The 20,587-nt window shown below is 47.5% G+C and overlaps 1 protein-coding gene across 7 annotated transcripts in view; it reads left to right on the top strand.

Moving 5' to 3' along the window:
* LOC126572522 (high affinity cGMP-specific 3',5'-cyclic phosphodiesterase 9A) overlaps positions 1–20,587 on the top strand; it is a 116,131-nt gene that overhangs the window by 69,469 nt on the left and 26,075 nt on the right. For 6 of the 7 annotated variants that reach the window (XM_050231905.1, XM_050231901.1, XM_050231907.1 and 3 more), the window contains one exon: positions 4,149–4,185. The exons of the other annotated variant lie outside the window; for it this stretch is intronic. The gene's annotated coding sequence lies outside the window, so the exon portion shown is untranslated. The remainder of the gene's footprint in view (positions 1–4,148; positions 4,186–20,587) is intronic. 7 annotated transcript variants of the gene reach the window in all.

The following is a 20,587-nucleotide window of genomic DNA, read 5'->3' as shown; positions in this document are numbered from 1 at the left end:
TTTCCTCAAAAATTGGAATGCTTCTCTCCAGCAAGCAAGCAGCGAATGGAAAACGAATTAAAAGCGCACGAATGGCTCGAGGGGATGAAGGAAAAACAAAAACCACGGACCAGCAGCATCACCAGCATCATTTCGTGCATGTGAGACAATCTTCTCGTTCCCATAATTAGTTGCTGAGTGTTGAAACGTGCCAATTTGGAAGCAAATTATTTTACCCCAAGTACGCCTGGACCCCCCACTCACCCCCAACCCCCAAAAACATCATTACCTTCGGCTAAAAACTGGCACACACATCAACAGGTGGTGATGCTGGTGGTAAAGACGAAGTTTAGTCACGTCCAACGTGCGAGAGCGACAAGAAAGGTTGCCGTACCGTAAGTAAAAGCAACGGCGCGAGGCTCGGGAAAGAGGCGTATCGTGGTAAATCAATTTTTACTTCGAAACCGTCGCAACAAAGCAGCGGAAAGCCCGGGGAAGCAACGTATAGAGACGCGGTCCAATTGAAAGTCAAATTAATGTTACAAAAATCAAATTCCCCAAATCAACGTGAAAGCAATTTTCTTCGCTTTATTAAATCGTTCCGTCCCATTTGGCGAGTTCTTGGCACTTGGTTTGTGATCAAGCACGGTCATAGGACACTGGATTGGTTTGGGGCCATGATTTCCCATGCTTGATGCGAGCTCAAACAGCACGTATTACTCCGCACGAGCTCGTCTATCATTAGTACTAATCAGTGTGGCTCATGTGATAAAAACGAGACGAAAAAGGTGATAAAAAGCGCTAATAAACAAGATCCTTGATGCCAAAGTGACACCGCACGACTGTGCGGTACCGTTTTGTACTGAAGCGACGGAACGGAACCGGCGGAACGGCAAAAGTCAAATCAAACGCAAACGGAAGCAGAGCAGCCTGTGATCTGAGAAGGCTGAAATAAGGACAAAATAAGCTCCGACGTCCTTAATGCGTCTCGATGTAGACCCCAAGCACCACCAGGCACGTTCATTGAGGTTCTCCGGGTTCGTCGAATTGAATAGAGAAGGTCACGCCCGGGAGCGATATGAAGGAGCTTGGCGATAGATTCTTGGAATCTTCGCGTACATACACCAGGATGAACATGTGTTTGTGTGCTCAAGAACCTACGCTTTGATGTTCTGCTCTCCCCGCGGGGAAAAGCTAGCCCCACATGTAGGACGCTTTTTTTTTGTAAGATTTTTGCCGACGCTCATTCAATGCAAAGGAATGTCACTGCACAAAAAACATGGGGCGGACCATCGCCTTTGAGTGTTGCAAAAGCAGCATGAAAAGAGAAATCCCATAATTGGTGGCCAATCTGTGTGTGCCGATGTATAATGGGCAACCCGGCATCACGTCACATCGCTTTTTCAGCTTCCGGCAGCCACTCTCCAGCGTTGACGATCGGATGAAAGGTTTATTTGCGTGAAAGCTCCCCATCACGCGGGTGGAGAGCAGGAGCTGCGGTAGAATCCTTTTCCAGTGAAGGGAAAAATGGCTGAAAAACGGAAAATGTAGAAAATGTAGAAAAGAAAAACAAACCAGAACCAAAGGCGTTCCAAGGGGTTGTTGACGATGACAGAGAGCGAGAGGGACCATTGGCTTGCTGAGATACCAGGCAGCAGCAGCGAACAGAAAGCAGAGCAGAGAAATCAAAACACCAAACCAGCAGAGATCCAGAAGGCGATGGCATGGCGGTGGTGGTGATCGGAGTAGACAGTGGCCCTGGACTGGCGCGCAGTCAAGCGCGAGTTTACTCACCAAATTGGCCGTAAAATTGAGTTTTTAGCTTTTACACTGAACCGAGCACTCCGGTATGTGTGCGTGCGTGCGAGAAGTGAAGGAGTGTGATGGGAAATCGGGATGCAAACTGTCTTCGACGAGTGCTGAGCCCCCGCGCTACCGTGTGTTCTGTGTCTTTGCGTCAGCTCGGGATGTTTCACGGTGTTTACCTTCCTACCTCGGATGAGAAGTGATCGAGCACGCACAGCAGCATCATCCTGTACCAACGCAACGGACGCCTGGTGTCTGGTCTGGTCTGCTCGCTGGTTACTTACTCACTTCGTCGCTCGAGGATCAGGGTGAAATTAAATTTACAGAATCAAGTTACAAACCAGCGGGCGGGCGATGGTGGCACTGATCAAGACACATCGTATAATGGTGTATCTTGGTTTTGTTCCCCTCCATTAGCGAGTCGTATGCGAAATGAATAAGCTCTTCCCTAGCCTTAATGTTATTAAAATCATTGCCTCTCTCTCTCTGTCGCGGGCGGGCAACATATCAAATCGCGCTTTTAGTCGGATTGATAATGTTGCTACCGAGCCACTCGCAGGTTCGCTTCGCTGGTGGATGTTGCGGTTTCCCTATTCCGAAAGTCACCATCCGATGACGCACTCTGGTACCTTGAAAACGCGGTGCTCTGTCAAATGTCGGGGCAATTGAAAGGAACAAAATCCAGCAAGCGAATGGATCTGTGACGCACCGAAAAACCAAGGATCATCGTGAGTAATTGAATCCGGAGCTCACTGGCGGCTGGAAGAGAGGCGTAGTTTGGCGTGGAATCCACGGTCGCGGCTAAAGTTGAGCCAACAACTGAACCAACGGAAAACTTCATCAGCTTCAAGCACTCTCGCCGGCCAGCGCGGGCGTCCTCGAAATCGAAAACTTTCACCCTCGGCGTACGCGCTTGGTAGTGTCTTTGTACTTTCCTCGGGAAGCCCTCGGGATTGGGGAAGCTCTCTATCACCACCGGTTCCGGCTGCGCCAGCGTGTCTGGGTGTTTTCGGCAGGCCGGGGAAATTGCCCAAAGTTTCACCGACATCGTTTTGCTTTCAGGCGAAGAGTGCATTTGAAATGGCGACCCTTGGTGGTGTTTCGACCGAAGGTGAGATAGCAACGGAAGTTGGCTGTTTGCACTCCCATTCCAGGGTCCCGGACATCATCCAGCAAAGGATTCTAGGGGTGTGCGTGTGGTGTCTGTGTTGGCAAACATTGGGAAGTAATCGACCGTTCTGTTAGGAGTGTCTCAACCTCAAGTCAATCGATCAGCAGCGATGTACAAGGCTCTGAACAGCAGCCTTTAGGAGTCGAAATCTCATAGGAATCATCGTGGTACTGGGAAACTACCCAAGAAAAGCTACGTGGTATCCGTCCATTTACAGTATGCGCCATCGCGATGACCATACAGTCGTTATCCTCTTAAATTTCAGTTGGAAAACGGTCATTATAACGTGCTGAATAAATCCCCTTTCCCTAAAGAGATGAAGCTTTACACTGACCTGGCCTTAAACAAATAATGCAAAAAGAGCAATAAATGGTGCCAAAAAGCGAAAAGTGCTCCCTAATGGTCTCAAATTAAGTAGCAATTATTCACAAATTAAGCAACCACCAGATGGGATGGTTTTGCTTCATCTGGTTCCCCGTTGGTTGCGCGGTCAATTTTGGGCCCTTCGAGCAAAGTGCGAAAAAGTTATTCCAAACCATGTTTATCAATTCTCGCAACTGCTGGTGTTTGGTTTTGTGAACGAGCGCGAAAAACGATCGCAAAAAAACCGAAACCACAAACCATATCATTGAGCTTTTGTGGGAAAATTGAATACCCGCTTTTTTCGGATCCTTGTTGTGCGCCCTCAGTGGTTTTGTTTCGGTAACATCGTGCCTTGAGGCGGAGTGGTAGACTTCTGGTTTGATTTTTTCACCTCTGGTTGTTGGCCGTCTCTAATCGGACTCGTTCGTTAGGGGCAGGGGTTTATAAAGCAGATAATTTAATACCGTTCGAAATTGGCCGCAGAGAAACGGTTCCTTTTTTCGGTTATGAGGATTTTCTAGATTGATGTTCCTCTGTTCCGTGGCTTTAAGCTGTTTCAACCGTTTTTATGTTTTCATACGATATCTATCGTACTGTATTGTGCTGTCCTCGATAATGTGTGTAACGTTAGCATGGGAAAACTTATACGAATAGTGTTCATTGTGTTCGTTGAATATGACCGAATTTTTTTTTGACAGATTTTGTAAACATGCGTCTCCATTTGGAATTCGTGATGGAGGCGCATGGTCGTTCCAGTTTTAATTGATTTTTTACCCATAAAATATTCAGCAAACATCTAAAACGACACCGTTTGTTATCTTCTTCCTAGATTTCTTGATTGATAACCCAACGGAAAAAAATTGATGGTAAGTAGGCCTTCTGGAATTGATCTGAATTCCTGGCGAGCAAATTATTTCCACAACCTTCGTGTAATTAATTGACCATTATATTCAACACAGCATCTGTTGCTAATGAGAAGAGTTATGACGGGCCACCAGTGCTTTTTTGTTTGACGTCTTACCCGCGAACGAAATGAGTCCACAATGGATTTTTTTTGTTTTTATTCCGCCAGCAAATGTAAGGATTTTTCCTTCGGACTCATAAAAATAAAGCACCGTGGTGCGAAAATGTACTTCCCCGGACCCGATAATCGCTTCTTCATTTCTTTTTAATCTCCCTGTAATTGTTAATTAATGCAACATGGGCTTCGATGTACGGTGCGGGTGAGAAAAGGTGGCCACCGTTTTGTTGTGCGTCATAACGTCTCTTAGCGAGGCCCTCCGCCACTGGAGAGGGTATGTTTTCGGATTAAAGCGATAATTGGGTGTGAAAAAAGGGAAAAGCGAATTAGGAAACAGCTCACACTGTACAGTGGCAACATGACGTAGGTAGCTGTTGGACACTGAGGCCAGGCAGCTCTGAGTAACAAATCCCTTGGCAGCAATCGTTGTCAGAATTCTAGTCCAACTCAGAACTACTTCCCTCAAGCACTAACTGTCGGCATGGCTGTCGGCTTACCAGTGCCCCATTGACGTGCGGTAACAAAAACTACTCCTCAGCTCAGTCTAGATGTTGATGCTTCCCGATGGAAATAGGTGATTGTTGTCATGCGCGAACAGGGAAAGAGTGTTTTGATTCCCTTTCCCGTCTCCACTGTTATCCCATTCGAGTTTGCTGACGTCAATCGTCGGCGGAGAGGACTCGAAAGGAAACAATGTAGGACACAGCCATCAGCTGTTTCCGGGCCGCTCGCTGTCGAGGTTAATCTTATGCGCTATGTGCATCTATGTTTTGTTTTGTGAAGTGGCGTGGCCTGTTACGAAACAACGGAGCACCATGGAACGAACTGCTTGAGGCCGGTCTTCATCTTCTCACGGATGCGGAACGATTTTTCCGTTTTCCTTCATCAGCTGGCTCCCTCTTCTGCCACCGGGAAACGGGTGGGATGATGAGACATTCCATTTTCATTCCACTGCAAATTCCAAACGAACTAATTAGACATCGTTAGGTACTTCAATAATGGACGCGGCTGGATTAAACGCGGGAATTGATCAACCTCGAACAGCCAACGGGGAAACGAAATCCAGGAACACAGCACCAACGAACGCTCACTTCGGATGGGAAAACTTTCGACAAACAGTGCCTTGGCCAGTGCCTATTGCAGGGGAAAAGTTTCAAAAGCATCACCTCCGACAGTACATTTCTCCCTCTCGCTTTCTGGTACTGCCAGCGTCGTGGTGCCAGCCAGCATTAATGGCGGCGGATCGCTAGGAAATTGGTTCTTGAAAAGTACTTCAACAGTACTCAGAGGCTGGTGAGTGTTTTTCCCGTTTGACGATTCGCTGGAAAACATCCCGGGTTTTTATTGATTTATACGGAACAAGGAATTAAAGGTGGTGGGCGGTGCTAGTGCTTATCGGTGAACAGTTTTGGACGGATAAATAGAGAAGTTTTTTGCAGTCTTTTTTTCATTCATGCTATTAATATTGTTTTTCGTGTGTTCAGTTTACTTCACTATTGGTGGATATTCTCTAATTGTTCTCTAATTTGTATCGCTTTGCGTAAATTCTTGTACTCTACGTCAATACTCTTCCGTTCTGTCATATTTCTTTTCGCTCACCTTAGGAAACGAGTTCCTGTTACGCAATAAGCCAATTGCCTATTGTCTGTGTTGTCACATTGTTGTCCCTTCCGTTTTGTAGCCTTTCCTCTCGTGAAGCGTTTGCTGTAGCCCAGCAAAGAGCTCACCTTCTTCTAAGCACAAACCGTTTATTCCTGCCCCATTCCGACCGAAAGCCTCTCTCTCTCTCCCAAACTACGGGGGATTAAATTTCAATTAAATTATGATTTATTTCTTCCGGACCCCCACCGACGCTGGGTCTGGCCTGGCCGGTCGGGACCGGAATATCGTTTTGTGGCCTCGGGCGGTCTCACTCTCACGCCCACCACGCCACTGCCACCACGCTGACGCTTGTCAGACTAGACTGTCGGAAGTGGTTTTGTGCGCCTTGTGGCCCACGCGTTGTGCACCTTAGCCGATGGCACTGGATCGGTGGCACTACACGGAAGGAATTTCAAATTATGGCCCATTCCCTGCGCTGCTGCTTCGTGTTTCTTTCGTTTATGGTTCCGCATCGGCGGTTTTGCTTTAGAGCGAAAGAAGGCGACTCCTTGCACAGCAGGCGACCATGTCGAAATTTTGAAGGTGGCTTAAAGTGTTGGGGCCTGATTTCAAAGGGACCATACGCCCTACCTTCCTAGCATGCCTAATTGCAGACCACGTTTTCTTTATGTTGACCAAGTACTTTGAGAGAAGTCGAGCTGACGATGAGTTAATTTTGGGTTTACGAAAATGTTCGGCCTCGGATATCAATTAGTGGTGTTCGTGAGCGGTAAGTGTAATGACATTCTCGTGCTGCCGATGCATTTTCTTCAAATATTTCTAAAAAGGACTCTTTTTTCTCCAGAACTACTGAGTGTCTTTCGTGATTTTATACTCAGTCCCTCTTAGTGCATAGTGCTTTCATCGTAGTTGGCTTTTCCTTCTGCTCGAACAGAAATTCCTTCGAGCGCTGGATGGGAGAGTGAGGGCTCGTTAGTTAAGAATCCCGACCCTTTCCCGGCCCCTAGAGTCTCAATACTGCTTCAACTAACAGCTAGTCCGGCGGCATAATTGCTGACTCAATTAGAAGAGTTTTGCGAACCTTTTGTTCGGGTGACTTTCGCGAGTGCTTTCTCCTTTCCTCGTTGTGTCCATTTTCATCGTCACTTTTCCCGATTTCCATGGTGGGGAGCAACGATTGAATTGGTGAATTGTAGCGAGGGAACTGAGCACTAAATAATTTTCACCATTCTTCCTCTAGTGCCGCTTCGTGCTTCACCGAGCGCAACGCTTCCAAAGAGAACTTTTCCGGCTTCCGGCAACCGATTGGGAGGGGAAAAATTGAAAACTCAACACCACCCAGGGGCAAGTTGCAATCATCCCCCGCCGGGGGGTGGGGGATCTGAAACCGAAAAATCCGAAAGGACCAAAGGAAAGAAGATAAATTGCCAGGTTCATTGACTTGGCGGGTTTGCTGCGGGCTTACGGTGTGGTACGCGGTGGTTCGATCTTGCTGACTTCTTTTCCAGAACACATACAGAGAATCCTCCATTTTGTGTGTGCAGACGCCCGCAATTTCCCGCACGCCTCGACGCACATAATCTAATGAATTGCAGTCTCGGCAAAGTTGCCCCAGAATCCACTTTCCTGTTGCATAAGAGGATTCCGTTCGCACTTCTTGCGAAGTTTTTCTTTCTGCTTTCATTTCTTTTTTTTTTTTAAATTTCTACCTTTCCTGTACGCGCAGCAAATGGACCAGAAGCAAATTATACATTCATGGACATTTCCGCTTCTTTAGCTTCTGTGAAAAGCAGGACAGAGAAATTACGAAAGTAGGCTCTGTTCCATTGTTCGTTCTATTTCTTTTACTTTTACTCAATTGTAAAACGTTCCTGGATTCGCATGCTCTGCTGCCATATCAGTCACCAGGTAACGCGGATTGAATATTCTCCACAACTTTATTCGTGTAGAGCATAAAGTCATCTCTCACAGCTGAAGCAATACCTGAAACAATGAAGCAGGAAATGGAACAGTGAAGGCTCATGTTAAATTTTCACTTCTGCCTCTGGTTCTGGTGACTTGCGCACCGCTCCAGGCCCGCCCAGGCGAGCAAACATCGAAGAGCTTTCATGTGGAACACCAACTATGTGTGCGTTATCCTTCCATCTTGTGGACTATGTAACAAGCGTGCTCTCTCTCTGTCTCTATCTATCTCGCCTTTCTCCCTGCGACTGACTCCGGTGACCTGTGACGAACCATGCCAAACTGACATGCCCCGGGATCCTCCCGTTTTCCGATTTCTTTATCAAGACATTTCCATCTACTTCATCCATCCATAAATACACACCACACCCAGACACACACGTGGAAAGTCATGCACTGCAGCTTATGGCACCGATCTTCCCGAGTGAAATGCGGAACGGGGTCGACTTGGCTGTAAAACAGGATTTCCCCCGAGGTGCTTTCATAAAATGGCCTGATCCGTGCGTAGCCGAGCAAAAGCCGTTCCATTCCATTCCATTCCGTTCCGTTCCTTGCTGGCACGGCAAGGAGAAGCAGAAGGTTTTGGCTTTGAAATTAATTTTCCAAAGTAACATCCCGCCTCAATTGTTGCGCATACCGGCAACCGATTCCAGTCGACCCCGGTGTACGTGATTGCAGCCCCGAAGAGCGCACCATATCCGTTGTGGTTTTGGGCGAGCACCCGGTACCGACTTAGCGACAAACGAGCGAGTTCATTGCGTGGCCCGGAGGCTTGTGGGGGTCCGAGTGGGAAGGAACCCGATTTACCAAGCGCTTTGCCCAAGGTCGGTGTCACTGCGGGCAACACAACATTGTCTTTGCGAAGCTAAAGTGCAACTGGTAGCGCAAAAGAGTTATCGATGCGATGGTAAGGTCCACCGCACCCGTTCCCGGGGGCGAAAGTTTCCTCAGTAAATCTACATATCCTCTGCGACGAGAGGCTGAAATTTTGTGAAAGAAACCGTGGAAAATTTATTGTTCCATAAGGACCGCAACAAAAGTCAACGCAAAGTCCGCAGATCCTTGTGAATGCCACGGAGCGATACGAACTGCCTTAGGCTGCCAACTGCCAAGAGACCACAGCTCACTCGTCCCTCAGCTGGGCTTGAGAGTATGTTACGCCATTCTACGGCTGTCATGAAGCTGTCACTCGGCAAAGAAAATCCTTCTCTAGCTGCTTGTTGTAAGCTTTTACCAACCAAATCGAGACCAGCAACCACGACCACCTGAGACCTTGGGCCTTATGATGATGTACTGTTGGTGAGGTACTGGGGGCTTTAGAAGTCATGTCTAGCTGGAGCTCACCTTGCAATCAACAAAGGTGCAAACACATGTTTCCGAGGGGTTCACAACACTATTCTGTTAATTACTTTTTCGGGTGTGATAGCGCCCCAGCAGGTGCCGTTAGCTACTGTAGTGAGTTGGAAGATAAACGCTCCTTTCAGTCTGATTACTTTCCTGGTTAGAAGCAGCTATTTGCTGACCATAGAAGGGATCGGTTTGCAACGCATACTGAGTTTTGTGTTAATTCTATTCTTACATACTTGCAACCAACACAAATGCCAATTTACAGATTTAAGAAAATTAAAATAAATAATTGATTCCATTAAGCACAAGAGGGGGGGGGGGGGGGGGGGGTATTAGAATTATTGAACCGATCTGGAGGATTGCTGAAGATCCTGGGAAACAGCTCGCCCCCCGGGAGCGGTACCTTCTGTTGTGGCCCATAAATGAATTCCACACCTTCGCTCCAGTCACTTGGAAACAACGTCCGTCCGTTCCCGCCGTTGAGTTCGTTGCTCCGAAGGTCCGCTTCAAACCGAGCGCCGAGGAGCCGTTCGTCCGGAGAGCGAACAAGATTAAAGCGCATATTATGTCCGTCAATTTGGAGTACAATTAGATTAGGACCACGTGTGCCAGCCGTGTGTGTTTGTGTGGCTGTGTGATTGTGAATGTTGGACCAGAGTTCCAGAGCTGATCTCAACCGCACCAACTAGTTCTGACACACAGCTAGTATCCCTGCGGGTGACAACACGCTCCACGCTCCACGCTCCACTGTATTCGACGTGTTTCCTTCCGCTCGAGCTTCCGCAATACCGAACAACGAAGCTCCGTCCCCTCGCTGCCACTGCCGGGAGGTTGGAGTATCTTCTTACCACGGCAGAGACGGTGAGGGGCGCCCGGGTGGCGGCTAGGTCCAGGGATCAGTTGCAGCCATTCGGTTGAAAGGACATGAGAATCTCGGAACCGAATCTAATTATCAGAATCCTCTCTCTTTGGATTGGCCCCCGGGCGGGTGGTCAGGGGAATGGAGCAATAGAAGCAATGACAGTGGCAGCACCAACAATAACAACAGCAACAGCATACCGCCTGCTGCGATCCTGCGAGCAGATGAAAAGACCTGTCCTGTGAGTCCTGCGCGAACAATGAAGTTATTCTCGTGTCTCAATCGTCTAGCGCTATTGAGGGCATCGAAGTAGGGCGTGCTCTTTCTTCGAGAGCACCCCCTAGATCCCTGGCCTACTGGAACGAAACGGAACGGAATGTGAACGTGAACGGAACGAAAGCGGAATCGTTGGCACGGATGCTGATTGCAGGTTTTGCTCAATCACGGTCGCATGAATAATTAATCTAATTGTGCTGCTTAAAGCAGCCGGTTCGCATCGGCGTTAAGATGAATTGATTACCCTAATCCGGCGTATCAATACCTGAAGTGTGTATTGTGCTGGCGCGATGACTCCATCATCCATATTCTCATTAGCCGCTCTCTAGTGAGTTGTTTTTCTTCACTCAATTCGCAAACGTCACTTCTAATCAATACTGGTTCATCCTCATCTTTCACAATCCATATCGGTAACGCACCTGGAGAACATTTCACCAGATCACTGGTTTCATCATTTCTCGAACTACAACAAACAACAACAAGAAAAAAATACGCCAAGAAGCCAATCCATCTTTGTCGTCATGCACATACGCTGTGGCTGCTCCCGTTGCTGCTCATTCATTTGACGGACTGCAAATCAGACAAGCAAGCAGGCAAGCAAGCAAGCAAGCAGGCTACGAAGCGAAGCGAACCCTCGCAACCGGAGCAACACAGTTACGGCCACGTTTTCCGTCGCTAGCCGTCGGGGTTTTTGGTGAAATATTCATGATCCCTGTGTCGTTACAGTGTTGATGTGTTTTTCCTCCCTGTGTTGTCCTTCCTTTCGGAGGAAAAACGGAGCTCCGCTGCTCCAGGCGATCTGGTGGTCAGAGGCTCCACCGGAGATTCCCATGCATAAAGATGAGTAGCGCAAATGCGTGGAACGATCTGGAAGGAGCTGAGAATCCTTCCGAAGGTCCGTGTGCGTCAGAGAGAGAGAGAGAGAGAGAGAGAGAGAGAGAGAGAACGGGCGCGCTTTGATAGAATGCAGAGGAGGAAGGAAGGAAGGTTTAACTCTTTCGCCCACGCGATGCCTCGTCAAACGATTTATTGGAAACCCGGACCCCGGAGCAGCGGCCGCATGTTTTCCGGCCGATACGGGCATAGAGCACACAGGTGATCAATATTCATCTCATGATTGGTGTGCCGACCATAAAAAATGGAAACCGATTCTGATGAGTCGGCGAAGGCGGTGGCGGCCACGGTGAGCAATTCGATTTTACGTTCTGTCGGTTCAGAAACCAAAGTCCAACCGGTCGTCTTCATCATCATTCTCATCATCGGCAACAGCAGCATCATGACGATCTTCGTGGAAGTCTGGGAACATACGCCGGTTCGGAAGAGTCGCTGCACATGTTTTGTATTACTCAAGTTTTGCATCCTTCTCGTATCGTTTCCTCCGCTTCTCTGTCCTTAGTTGATTCGATGTTTTACAACTGGTAACCGAAAGGGTCGTCGCGGAATATCATCAGTCCGGTCAACCGGCCGGTTCGATTATCCTATGCAAAGTACGTAATCCGCCCGCATTTTGGGACCGCTGATACGTCACGACTCCCGGTGACAGCACGCCAACCAACCTCGGTTAGGCTTTGTAATGTCAGAACAATCGTTTTCGCGCTGGCCACAATCAAAAGGGGGGGGGGGGGGGGAGATCGTTTTTCAAGCTCAGGCGAAGGGTCAACTTTTGGTGGTACTAAAATGCATCCCGAATAACAAACGAGCAACAGTCACATGTAACTTGAACGAGCGTCGATAGTCTTTTCCTCAAATATCACCAACAGGAACATAGGATAAACAAAGTTTCAACACCTTTCGTCTGCTTGGTCACCCGATGGTTTGGGATTTGGATTGTTTCAACGAAATCCTTGGACAAACAGGATTAGACCCGGGTGGTCCCTAATGTCGATCGATCATGTCATACTCCTGTCGCATGCTGCTGCTGCTGCTGCTGCTTCTGGATCCATATTTTAAAGCGAAAGCGGACGTCCTCTGGTTCCTATTCCACGGGAGAAGGTTCTCATTTGGTCTTCGTTGGCCAGCACAATTTAAATGGAAAGGCAGAAAGGATTCCACGCGACGTCCGGAGATGATTTGGGTCTGAATTCCTCTTTAAGCCAAGTCAATCGATGCGCATCCGTGTCCGGTAGAGGACGGTGTCCTAAGCAAATGTTAGATTAAGGAAAGGTACACACAGTTGGCGTCCACGCTGTGTCAACGCTGTGCTGCGTTTCCTACGGGAACAGACAGACGGACGAAGGCGATGGTTTGAATTGGTATTCGGAGAGCTGTCCATTGGGTTTGTGGAGAGGCTCTGGTGTCCGTACGGTCGCACCTGCGGATACATGGCAGCAGAGTGCAACCATGCGTGCGGTTAGGAAGTACCTTCTGTAACGCTCTACGATGAGCACAACCTTAAAGTAACGCTGGCCGAATGGAGACACCATTTAGCACCATTTCAATACCTTACGTCCGTTACACTGATTAGCAGCAGCTGCGGTGATGGCGGTGGCGGTATTCCGGTAACGAAAAAAGAAAAACAGAAACGAAAGCTACCCTTTGATGTTACCTTTTCAACACTTCACGGAGGAAGCTCACAAGTCAGCAGCAGTCCTGTGGCTGACAGCGGCCGTCCTCATTGGGATCCTCGTTTCGGTTGCTGGGTCTGGTTTTTTTTACGCCTTGCGGTGGCTCTGGTGCTCATTTCCGCGTTTTCGCTTCCGAGCGTTGATTTAACTTAAATGTGTACCAAATGAAAAGAAGAAGAAGACACATTAGCAGCACTTAAATTCACCGAACCGTTGGCAGACGTTGAGTTAATTACAGGCTCGTGGAATTAAGTTGAATACAGAGTAAACTCAGACAAACTTTAGTGTGTGCTGCGATTTAATCGTCAAATGAACTCTTTCGTTTCCATAGCAATAGTTAGTGTTTTAGTAACAAAACTGAAGAGCAGCTTACGTTTAGGTTTGATGCTTTTGTTTACAGAACCAATTTAAAATTTTCAAGAACATTAACTGAACATTATCGGAAAAAATGTAAAAGGCTAGATAAAGGAACATCTGAGGTATAGAAAGAGATGATTATGAGTTTCTCCAGGTATCTCTAGGGGAATATTTAAGATTTTTTTCCATTATTTTGCATTACTTCAAAAGAGAAGAAAATAATTTTAATGCTTGTGCTTTTAAAAAACTATTTGTTCACTATTCAGTGGAATGTAAAAAAATCAAATGGTTCTGTTCGATTGCTTTGATTAATCCAACAACCATACTCAATATCAATGAAAAGTTAATCTTTCTGTTAAAATATTATCCTCAACAATAAAATCCCTCTTCTATTTTATGCCTCAGGAAATGATTCGAATCTAGTGCGTAAATATAATCGTTTGACAACTGACAGCAATGAGTTTGTCCTACATATACTCATAGTAGCGGGTTACCTATAACACTTTGTTATCATTGTATGATGTCAGACGTGATGTTCCTCCAATCTACCCCCAAACAAGCGATCCAAAAAAACATTATCGTCAAAACAGAAACATTGTACCAATCGTACCATTGCCTTCAATGGCGCGGGTACAGGCCTGGGCCACAGAACTGCGCCACAGTAGTAGCGCCCAGTCGTTTACGGAAGGTCGTTGGAGTTTGAAAGAAGCAACAGAAACAAAACAACAACAAAAAAAACCCATTCCAAAACGGTGGCACGCTCGGTAGCTTCAATTAAAACACATCGACTGACGGTTTGGTTCGCGGTTTTTACGACCTATACCAAACAGTCGTAAGACTAATTGACCTTTGTAGCGAAGGGAGAGGGAGAAGAGGCGGTGCACAATGTTCCGTCGCATCACCGGAATGGGCAGCCAATCCAATCCGATCGTGTATCGGTTGTGCCACAGGTGAACTGACGAAAATGGCAGCCACCGATGAACGGACGGACGGAACGTGCCCGATGCCCATCGTAAACATTAACCGGAATCGATTTCGGGTGTGGCTGTGATTATAGTCAGCGAGCGATACTGTTATTGTTATTGGGAGTAGTATTTGCTTTATCCAATTAACTGTCGACGGATCAGGAAGTGCAGGGAAGAGGGAACACAGTCGGAAGTGCATAGCGGACAGCCGGGGAGGACAGGGGGAGGGTGAATATAAAGAAATTACGCCGGATCAAATGTTGGGACCACCGCGCGCAGCACATTACCGGGGACCGCGAGCTGCCCAATTTCGTGTTCATAATTTGGCGGTCAGGCGCCCCGATTTTGGACGCGTCCCCGGGCGATTTATTAGATAAGCTTGTGGCCCTGGCCCACCGTGGAACGGTGGTGACGGTGGCATAATGTCCAGTAATCGGTTCTGTCACCGGACATGGATGGATGTGTGGTATCGTCGCCACCATCATCGTCGTTGCTGACGCTCGGTAGCATGGATGGACGACGGGTTTTACGAGCGCAATTAGGCGGGGAGCGACCACCCTGCTGGGAGGTGGTGATAAATTTTTGCACGTCCATATTACTCTCATTACGGACGCGCGCGCTGTAATCACGGAGATGCGAGGTGGCGGTGGTGTCAGCAATCAACCCATCATGCAGCAGCGCGTCTATGCAATGTAAATGCATGCCAACCATTAGAACTAACGGGGCGGTGGAAGTAACAGTAAGTGGCGGAAGAGTGTTTATACAATTTATTAAGTTCGAAGGATTGTAAAACGTCCTTTCTGACTTAAATAAAATGAACTGAGGTATCGGTATTTGAAGCTTTCTTTTTTGATTCAGTTTAAAGTTATGCTACCATGTTCATATTTTGTAAAAAAAAAATTATCTTAAAAGAAGATACCGATCCACAGACCTTCCGTGCTGTCAGCCACTGTACACACCTGGAACCATCTTGTAGAGGCCTACAGTAGCTCATTGGTAGTTCATTGAAATTGGATTTCAGATGCCGTGTATACGTGGTTGGCGCAGATATGGTTCGAACGAACCACCTTAACAACTACCGGTCTACTAGGACGCCTATCGTGTCTTCTAGTCGCACCATTTGTAAGCCATACATCGAAGACGCCACCAGGGTGTCCAGGAACAGAACAGAACGTTCGCGCACTCGCTGCAGAAAGGTCCATTGTCGGTCGGTCGGTTCAGTGGGACACCTCGCTTCGGTCAATTTGCTGCATATCTAAAACGGGCTCCCGGGGTGTGTATAGGACGTGGTGCTTGGTGCTGCTTACGAACGGTCTCTCCATTAGACCTCAATAAGTTAGTGTTTTTGGTGGCTGCCGAGCTGTGCACTAAACGTACATAATATGTTGCGGGTGTGAGCCTGTGGCTTCTGCTAGTAAATGGTAACCGAACCGAAGATATTGCTGCAAATGATTAATGGTGGATGCAATATGTGGTGGTGACGTTGCATGCTGCATGCGCTGCTGCATGCACAGTGGCTAATGTTTGTTCGAAGTATTAACGTGTATAGTGTGTACGTTATTCACCTTATACCAGTATGATAGTGACATTGTAGTGCGAAATTGAATTTTAATACCAGATATGGAAGAGTTTATTTAGTGCAAACATGTCGCGAGTGTTTTTGTCGCGCGTTTACAAAAAGAAACTACAAAAAGACCGATCAATATGGCATGTCCCAGGACGGCTGATTGATTTTATCCAAAAGCGATTACCAGGTAAAACACAAAAGCGAACAATTTCACTGAACAATCTCACCGATACACTGCGGAACGATCGGCGGAAAGATCAAACAAACTGTCCAAATTCAATTTTGAACGCCGCGTTCATACATGTCGATCATTTTACAGCGAACCCGTCGAGTGGATTCAATTAGAACAATGCCCAGCGAAAGCGTACGCGTTCACGGGAACCCTGCTAGTATCCCGCGGGGTTTTTGGAATGGTATCGATATTGAGTCGGTACATTCGACGCAGCTCATCCAGCTTTCACGTTAGGGTGGAATGCTAAAAATGGATCGACCGAAAACGCTGGTCATATTTCATTTATCAAGCAACTTGGCTGAAAATTCCACTGGGGTGGGGCGCTGGCGTTTGATGGAATGTGAGCCCATCTGCGATTCGCTCTTTCTCCCCATTAGCCCCATTCCACATCGTTTGCCGAAGCATTGTTTGTGCTGCACGGTACTAATGCACCACACGGTAACGCATTCCCCGGGAGAACGCTGGAATGCCGGGAATATTGACATGAAGTTCATTAGTCCACGCCACCCCAAAACATAACCACCCCAGCTATGTGCAGTGGTGCAGCAATGCAGCAGGAATTTTGCTCGCAGCACAATCGTGGTGCGTTTTGAAGTGAAGGCAAAAGCATCCCATTGAGGACATTTGTGCGTCGGCTATATTGTGACTACAGTGCATCTCAGCAACCTGTGTAATGGCGTTCCGGGGAACAAAAAGCCTCTTTCTGACGTTGTCATTTGCATTTTCCCCGATACATTGCATCGCATTGTAGCCGTTTACGCTTGAGATGGCGTGTTTTTTGCAAAAAACAAATCGTCAAGAACTACAACGTTACTGTTGATGCCTCATGAATTGTGAAGCTGAACATAAACATAGAACGCACGTAAACGCTGGATCGCGCCTAATCGAAATGGATGCAGCATTTTTTTTTCTTTCCGACTTCGCGAGGTGCACGAATTGTCTGTCGCCATTTTTTTTACCACAAACTACCAGAAGGTAATAGCATTAAGCCTGTGGATGTGGAAGCCTGTTTTAATAATGTCGTCCTCGTCGTCGTTGAGGTGGCTGCAAAATATGTTTCGCCCTGTTTCCGCTTCGTATGCCTTTCGTGGGTGAATAATTTATGATCAGAACAGAAGACCATCGTGCGCCTGCAGACCCTGGCGTCCGCTTCGCGTGTCTGCGGTTTGGTGGGCTTCTGTTTTCTCTTTACCCTCTCTTCGCGATGCTTGAATATCAGCGCATTGTGGTTTGCACTGGAGTGTAATCAGCTTGCTGGTGCACCTTTAGTCTGTTTCCCTTTTTTACGACATTGCTTCCTATTGTTTCGTCTTGCGGACTATTAATGGTGGAGAAGTTCTTCGGTTGGACAAAGCGCTCAGTATATGGAGGATATATGATGACGATAGTTTAGAGAGTCTTGAATTGTTCATGTATTAAATAAGTTAATGAAAATGTCCCAAAGAAGTAAAGACGCTATATTGATTTCCTTGACAAATGCAATGAACGTGAAACGGATGCTTCATTTTATCACAGTTTTTATTTCCGAAAATTGATGCACACTGATTTCCGTGCTGCACTTACACATAACGTTTTCCCGATAAATCGATTAACGGCAGCTACAGGATGCTGCTCCCGATCTGATCAGAAATGTGGGTGTATTTTATGCCCCACCGACAGAGATTTCAAAAATGGGGCTATGCCCACGACACATTCATTAATTTTAATCACTTCATGCGTAAAAGCGGATTGCGGAACCATATGAGGTCACCGCTCGTCGACCCACCTCACCCCGTGTAATCCTCTTGTATTTCGGTGCGCGCTGAACCTTATCGATCGGGTGCGAAACCGGATTTTATATTTCTGCCACGCCTCCGTACTGTTTTTTTTTTTTGCCACCGTTCCCGGTAATGCTGCTGCTGCTGCTTCCTTATCGCATGCACCGTTTGGAAATTGAATTTGTATCATTCCCGTTTGTGGCTGAAATGTTGGTGGGAGGTGTGATTGAAATGGGCGTAAAATCAATTTCATCCCCGACGTTCGTCACCCGCCTCATTTGTCAAATGGGAGTGGTGTGGATGTGAAACGATTTTTAAACTGTCATTTGAAGTGATGTCTCCTGTGTGTCCTCCTGTAAATTGTTGCTTTGTATGTACATTTTCCCAATTCCTATTTGGAGATAAAGTTGAAATAGAGCCGAACGGTTTATTTAGCTAATTTTAGCTTAAACTTTTTGTTTTTATTTTATGCAGCATTCTTATGGTTAACATTGCAAATTTCTTTACTGCATTGACAGCTTCAGCATTAATTTTGCAGCAAACCACGTCCACCAAGTATTTGAAATCGATTACCTCCGTTGCAACGTGCGACCCGAAAGGGTGCTCTAACCTTCACGCAACCTACACAGCTTCCTGGCGTAGTTTCCGCTCCTAACAGAGCTCCATCGATCATCTTTCAAACTCGACGGCACCACGGCACAAATCGTCGTTTGGCAGATGATAGTGCTACAGGATGGGCAGACTGCAACAATGTTAAAAGCTACGCCGTTACCGTGGCTACCATGGTCCATCGGATCTGTCAGCCTTCTGAGCAGTCAAAGCAGTGAGGGCGATACGTTAATTAGCGCTAATGGACGCAGTTGGTCGACCTCGACACCGTTGTGTGCGCGCACTAACGGCGTGCGCTGATGAGGAATGATGATATTCTTGCCCGGTCACTTAGCTCTATCGTCAAAGTAGCCTTGGATGTTAAGCTCAACGCTAGGGAGAGTGGAATCGGGAAGATTCCATTAGATAGAAAAGGGGGAAAGAAACCCCTGGAAAAGGTGATCCACCATGCGCCTCCATTGGGACAGAGGTATTTTTTCGCGGACCTTAGTCTGTCGTCCAGAACAGTCCCGAATCCTCCCTAATTCCACTTTGTTGTCCAGATCAGCCTTGCTCATCGCACGCTTTAATCCCGTTTCGCGAGATAAAGGGAGCCACATCCTGTGCTGTACTCGTCGTGACTCCCCCGCCCCCTTACTCAACCTCTCTATCGAGGTCAAGGAGATCAAAAATTGAAGCGGTTCAAATTTCCCATCCACATCCGAAGGGTTCGACGTTCGTTGGTTGAGACCTTACCTTCGCCATGGCCACGCCATCGACCGATGGGCACCGTGTGCCCCATCCGATCCATCGTTCAATCCAATTACACTGGCACACAATCAAATTGTGGCCAGGACCGTGGCCGTGTAACGTTGGCAGCGATGGACAAACACGGGCACGCACACGGCGCACCCTTTCGGTTGTGTCTGTGATCCCGAAAGGGCCTCGGAAGGAACTTCCACTTTGTTTGTGCCGTTCGTCCCTGGGTTTTATTTTCCATTTCCTCTCGATATGGGATCAGACCTTGGGACCGGTGCTAACGGATCCCTCTCAAAGACCGCCAACGACGCATCATCGGATCGATCTAGTAACCGGATGACCTCCGAGGTGCTTCTAAGGCGCTCCTCCTACCAAAGGTGTGTTGATGACAGTACACCGTTCCCGGCATCCTAGTTACCATGTTTTAAATGTGATTTTTAGAACCCACTCGATCGTAGTGACCGAACCGAGAGACCGTCAATTCGCATTCGCTTGACAAGGGGACAAAATGGAGGGAAAACAATAAAATCGAATCGAACGCAGACTGTACCGCCCGAGTTACCGCGTGATCGAACCGGAATAGCAATGATGCCGGTAGGTTGGGGCGGTATAATGTTGCCCGATTATTTATGATGAACTTGACCTACCGGCTCTTGACCACACGAACGAGACCACCACACCGAGAAGGGGTTAGGTTTTTTTTCTATAAAAACTCATAACAAAAAAGGGTAACAATAAGGGGGAGGGGGGGGGGGGTGCAGACCCGCTTTTGAGTGCTGTTGCGGGTGCTGGAAATGGAAAACCCATCACAAAAACCTCCGTCACATAATCATTGTCGTCATAGTCCGTCCCGGACGATGTGCGAGTTCATCGAGACCAAGGGTTCCACGGTCCAAAACCTGGTCTCTCTCTCCCCCTGGTGCCACAAACACATGGTGGCCAGCTAGGGGACAAAGATTCGAGCAAGATAGCTCGAATGAAGTTGACAAAGTGCGACGCTCGATGAAGGCGCCCCCAAATGTCCTTCCAGTGGGCGGCTATCGGACGTGGAACCATTGGAAGGATCCTTTCTTTTGCGTGCCGTCCATGCGTGGTATTACCTTTTTTTTCCCCATGTCCGCCATCTTTGTGCGTGTAGGTAGTGCACCCTTTTTGCCCGCCAGTACCGCCCGCCTTTGACACTTTGAACTGTCAGAGATCAACCACTTGAGCAGGGAAGTTCAGATCCTTCTCTGACTTCTTTTGCTCCAAACTGTTTGTGAGGGAGAGAGATGCCAGAGAGGCAGGACAGCTGATGGAAGGATGAAGGATTCTCTTGAACAACACTCTTAACATTCCCAATAACATTTTACCATTTTCACGCGACGACTCCATTTCAGCTGCCCTTCGTCATAACTGTCAACTGTCAGGAG

The sequence above is a fragment of the Anopheles aquasalis genome, chromosome 2 (assembly GCF_943734665.1).
Source record: "Anopheles aquasalis chromosome 2, idAnoAquaMG_Q_19, whole genome shotgun sequence".
In the NCBI taxonomy this organism is placed as follows: domain Eukaryota; kingdom Metazoa; phylum Arthropoda; class Insecta; order Diptera; family Culicidae; genus Anopheles; species Anopheles aquasalis.
Note: the sequence above shows the minus strand (reverse complement) of the source record. Positions and strands in the feature narration are given on the sequence as shown.